A 6000-nucleotide genomic window follows, 5' to 3' on the forward strand; every position below is an offset into this window, starting at 1 on the left:
TGGGCGGAGTCTGTGTAAACCTGGCTTCTGTGAGCTGTGCTCTTCCCCCACCCCAAACTCAACCGGGAATAGTTGCAGCTGGTGGCTTTGGCCTTTTTTGGATGCATACCTTTCCCTCAGCCTGAGATGATTGAACAATGCATTTCCCTTTATCTAATCAACAGTTTGACTTCCAATTCAAAGTCCCACTCTTCAGGGAGGCTTCTTCAGCTGTAGCTTCTTTATAATGAGCAAAGCTTTATATCAATGTTTGAGGCATGAACTATTTTCAGTCTCTGACAATATGGTTAACCAGTTGAAAGAAAAGATTTTGGAAAAAATTCAAATAAGTGTATTTAAATTCTTTTGTTGTAGGGCACTTTTACTTCTCTGTGCTATTCCTCTTAGAGATATTGGCTGCTATATAAAACAGGCTGCACACTACTGTAAGAATTCTTCTCTGGGGTGCTGTTTGGAGCATTTATCAACAATTATTTTTCAAATCTGAGTATTAGACAAGAGTATCATAAAAAGCTTTTAAAAATCAAAAAATACTTCTTGGCAAATATGTATGTATAGGTAGTTTAATCGTAATACCTGTTGCAGAGAGGCAGAATCAACTCCCTCGACCTACTGGCCCAAGATGCAGTCCAAGACATGATTGTCTTTCTGGGCTGCTGGCTATAGGAGACCAGAGAAATGGTAGACTGGCTCAAAATAACTAGGAAGAAAGTGTGTGTGTGTGTGTTTGGGAAGGGGCAGGGCAAGTTCTGCAAAGGTGGGACAGTGCACTGCTCCACACCCTGCCCCTGGAGCTTCTGGTCTGGTCCTGGAGTGACTGCCCAGCCACATGGCACACTGACAGCCCAAAATTGCTCTGGATGGCTGCATGGGCCCCTGGGGTACATTAAAATGCAGGCATGAGCCTGGGGGAGGACCCTCGGAGACCAGAAGAGATAAAAAGCAGTGGCACTTGTGTGATACTGATGAGCTCCACTGCCTTGGATCTACAAGCAGCTAAGGTCATCCTGGATCTAAGGCATTGACTACATATATATTTCTCTCCTTTTTTCTTTCTCTTTAACTCTTTCTTCTGCTAATTTATTGAAATATGTTTTAAGCCAGACTAAAAAGTTCCAGTCGATGCTTTAGTAAAGGCCTTGTTCTGTCTGGATAATTTGAAGCTAGCTAATTCTAAGTTTCCTAAGATAAAGTTTATGAAGTGACTTACTTTGAGCTGGATGTTGTTTTTAAATTTTCCAAGTACCTTATTTTACCTTAGTGTTCTAAAGTTTGCAAGTAAAAGTTTGTTATTAGATCTCCTGAGAATTTTGATGCTTCTCTTGTGCACCACCAGAGTGAACATAATTACCTTTCCCCTTAAACTTGCCCAGCAAGCTTGGGACTTCATGTGGCGTGCATTACTTGTCCTTGTTTCCACTACCTGTGCATTTAAATGCTTCTTTCCCTTTAGTTTGACCAGTAGTTCCCTACTTTGCTATGTTGGTCTCTTGCCTTCCTTGCCCTATTTCTTGCTCCGGGGATTGCCAGGTGTTGCACTCTATGGAAGATTTTCTTAAAGATTTGCCAGCTCCGTTCTGCTCCTTTGTCCCTGAGGGCAGTCTCCCAGGGGATCCTACTGACTATCTCCTTGAAAAGCTGGAAGTTTGATTTCCTAAAGTTCGCTATTCTGACTTTACTCCTTACCTGACCCATCTCCCCCCTCAGGACTGCAAACTCTGTCAGTGCATGATCACTGCATACCAGGCTGCCTCCAGTCTTGACACCCCTGATTAGCTCACTTCTGTTGGTGACCAACAGACCCAGTATTGCCTCCCCTCTGGTAGGGCTCAAGAAGTTGTTCTCCATGCACTGCAGGACTGTCCTGGATTGCCTGCAGCTTGCTGTGCTACTTTCCCAGCAGATGTCGGGGTGGTTAATGTGTCCCAGCAGGACAAGAGCAGATGAGCATGATGCCTCCTGAAGAGAGAGCAAGACGGCTTCATCAATAGGCTCCCCTTCATCAGGTGCCCTGTAGTAGACATCAATCATTGGTTCTCTTTGTTGCCTTGATGTCTGATTCTTACTCATGGGCTTTTGACCTGGTCTTCAGAGATAGCTGTTCACACAAAATCCGCCCCCTGATTAAGAAGGACAATCCCTCCACCTCTCCTTCCTCTCTTCTGAACAGTCTGTAGCCATCGATAGCCACGCTCCAGTCATGGGATTCTTCCCACCAAGTTTCAGTAATGGCAACAAGGTCATATCTTTCTAGCAGTCCAGTGGCTTCCAACTCCGCCTGTTTGTTGTCCGTGATGTGTACAATGGTCATTTAGTAATATACAGCCAAAGAGAGAAGGAATTTGTTTGGTGCTTGGTAGTGCCTTATCTGTACCTTATTCTTTTAATCCCTTCTAATTTCCTAATTACTGTACTTGAGAATAACCTGTTTGGCATTAATCTACCTCAACAGTGAGACTTTCTGCCTTCAGTAATGCTGGACTATTTGAATCTAGGTCAACAGGCTGTCAACAGCTGAGCTGCCTGTTAAAACAAACACAAATGTGATCAAAAATTGACTGATTCCTTCAGTTCCTGTTTTCCCAGTGTATTAAATTAACTAAAGGAACCACAATAGCTGGTAAAAAGCTAGAATAAAGTGTGCTGCATCTTGTTCAAATACCATTTGCATTAAACAGTTAGAAGTTGCTAAGTAAAGCCTAGCCAAAGTCACCAAGTTCCAGCATTAAGCACAAGCCAACAATGAAAGTGTGAATTACAATATTGTTTTAAAATAATGATAGTGATTTTTGCAGTATACTTGTTCATAATTCTGTTATCTCTTACCAAACATCTATTCTATAACTCAGCTTAATCATTCTGCAGCCCATGATCCTATGCTTTATTTGCTATGCATTATTCAATATCTGCCTCTAACACAGCTATTGTTAAATTTCTTTTCTATGAATCACTTCACTACAGAATGTGCATTTCTTGAATGATTGTTGCTGTGCATGTGGCTGTAGCCACAACCACCGATACAGGGCACCCCGAGTCTTGGTGGAAAGGCACAGATGTATAGCATCTCCGTAGTTGTGGCGAGTGCCCACAAGCCTCTGCACCCCTAATTTGATAACTTGATGTTGGTTGGTTCATATTTTCCCTCCCTGTTTTATGTATAGATCCTGAATATGTAAATTCCCTGTTTGCTTATGTATGAATTCTAGAAGGTTCTCTCCTACTTGATGCCCCATTGGCCTCTTGCTGTGGACCCCTCCTACGCATTACTCTTATTGGTTACTCTGTTGTTGTTCCCACCCCTTCCACTTTTCCTCATTGGCTGTTCCCCTCAACCCCACCCTATTTTTTTCCCTGAGTATGAAACCCTTGGACCCTCTGGTTATCCTGGTTCTTTGTTGCTGGACCTTTCACTGCTTCCAGAATAAACTGAGCTTGTGGAACCTATACGAGGGACCCCCTTCTGTTCTTTCCCTCTGCCGACGCGCCTGTCATCATAGCTTGGGGCTAACTCCTTAGGGAGAGGCGCTCGTCCCCTAGAGCTGTTGGGCACCAAGTTGCCTCTCAGCAAGACGCAGCTGGACCTCAGCATCTCAAATGATCACACACAACAGTAAAGGAGGAAGGTATTTTATGACTGTGGATCAAAGACATAAAAGCATTAGTGTCAAATCTACATGGTGAAGGGGTGTTTAACAGGTGATGTCTAAGATGGAGGGGTTTTTTCAGAGTACTTGCATTCTGTAAATCTGAATTACAAATATCTTTGTTTTCAGGTGGATTTCTGGCTTTTGAAAAATTCTGCAACTGAGCTATGAGTGTTAGGCAACATAGAATGAACACTACCTAGAACAGTCTAGTCTAAATAGAATGCCTAGTATCATGTGAGATCTACTTTCAGGTGCAAACAGATTACAAAACTGCCAGTAAAACATTTTTAGCAAATGATATAATCTTCTTTCCCAGCGAACTTTCACCTCATAAGGGATCCTCCATTGCTAATACTGCAACAAAAAGTTTACTTTATTGCCAGAAAAACTCCAGTCTAGGCTTCAGTCTATTCCTTCTTGCAAATAACTTTGACAACTTGTCTCACTGTGTTGGTGTTCATCATTGTGCTCTTCAAGCATTACTTTATTGGCTAAGAACCACTAAGTAACCGCAGGAAGTATCTTCCTGGCAGCAAAGTACACCCAGCTAATCTCGGTGACTGAAACCTGCTCCTGGGCTCCCTGCAGCTTTAAGCATTGATTCCAGCTGCCAGTTAACCACATGTGTTTCCCCTCGTGATTTCTTTTCTCACGTCTTTTATACCATATGGAATTTCATACCTCATTACCATTTTTGTTGGAACAGAAATTTACTTTTTATTTCCAAGACAGAATGCCAAACATTTGAGTTCCCTCTTTCAAAACATAGTCAATCCAGACTTCAAAGAGAATAAAAGGTCATCAGAATTTCTTTTAATCTCTAAATTTTATTCTTCAAAATTACATTTATTTTTGAAATAGCAAAATCCCTCTCAAATAAAAACATAGAATACCTTCAAATATGATTTGTCAGTGGCAGAAATCTGAAAAATATCAGCTCACACTTAATATTTAAAGCTTGGCAACTGAGAAGATGAGCTCTTATAATGAAGAGACCTAAGAAAATCTTAATGATGAATGGTGGTAGAGGTCCCAACTGCAACTATTCAATGTTACATCCCATATGCAGATGCTAATGGCAACACTTTCTAAACCAGGACTTTTGATAATGAGCTGATAAGTCAATTCAGCCTTCTGCATGTGGTCCTAAACACTCAGTATCTTAGTATCTTGCATCGGTCTCACAACCTCAGAAAAACACTACTGCCCAAAAAAAGAAGATAAAACAGGTAGGAGTTAAGAAAATTAGTGAAAACTATTTACAGGAAACAGGTATGGCTGCATGCTGCAATTCCCATGCAATCCTTAACTGGGCAGGCTGCCTAAGGTAAAGACTGCACAATGATGGTAGAGCTGCTCACCCCTTTGTCAAACCTAAGAAAACATTGTACTGAATCATCAGTCGTTTTAGGAGATTGGTGTCAGTGCCCAGATATTGCCCTGACCTTCTTGGGGCTTTAGCTGCCTGGGCTCAGGGCCAGCTTAGAAGCAGCACAGCTGAAGGTCTTGGCGGAGTGAGTAGAGCATCCTTGCTGTGTGCGGTGGGCAGCTCTGCGAGGGAGCCTGGGCTGGGGCTCTCGTGGTTGGTCCGTGCCTGAGCTGTGCTGCAGATGTGCTGTGCCTGTGTTCTGCTGATCCAGATCCTGACTCACTGGCTTGATGTCCCCGCTGGAACGTGGCCTTGCTCTGTCACCGCAAGCATCCGTGATGAGAAGGGCTGTGGACTGCCCGCCCCAGCGCTGCTGCCTCCCTCGGGCAGTGGGACAGGTCCTGGCTGGCACGGTCCTGCCCTTTCAGTGCTGCTCCTTGTGTGCACATCTCTGGGGGAAAGTGTAGGGTCAGAGGGGTCCTTGTCATTTTCCAGAAATGCCTTTCCCTGTTCTGAAATCATGTTATGATATTTCATACTAAGCAAGCTGTGCTTTCCAAGCAAACTTGAAAAATAACTGCTTTACTCCAGTTCCTTTAGGTATTTATATCACATCAATTACAATAATATTAACAGCATAACTCACTACTGCAAATTTATTCTTGGGATATATTGCTGAACCTCTCCCAAAGTTGTAGAAGCTGTACAACTTCAGTTCTATCAGTTCATGGCTCAACATCAGCCAGGCAATAACTTTACTTCCAACATATTTCCATGCCTTTGATAAAGTTGTTTCTGTAGTATTCTTATGTCTGGAAAATTCCAGAAAAACCCTATGCTAGTACATCCATCTTTCAGTGTTGTGTTCCACTCCACATATTGCCTTGTGCTGTAAATATATCTTCTAATTCACATATAATAATTCTAATGGCTTATGGAAAGCCAAAGCATTTGTATAAAAGAGCGTATTTGCCCACTTCTCTT

This window comes from Corvus cornix, chromosome 4 (assembly GCF_000738735.6).
Source record: "Corvus cornix cornix isolate S_Up_H32 chromosome 4, ASM73873v5, whole genome shotgun sequence".
In the NCBI taxonomy this organism is placed as follows: Eukaryota; Metazoa; Chordata; class Aves; order Passeriformes; family Corvidae; genus Corvus; species Corvus cornix.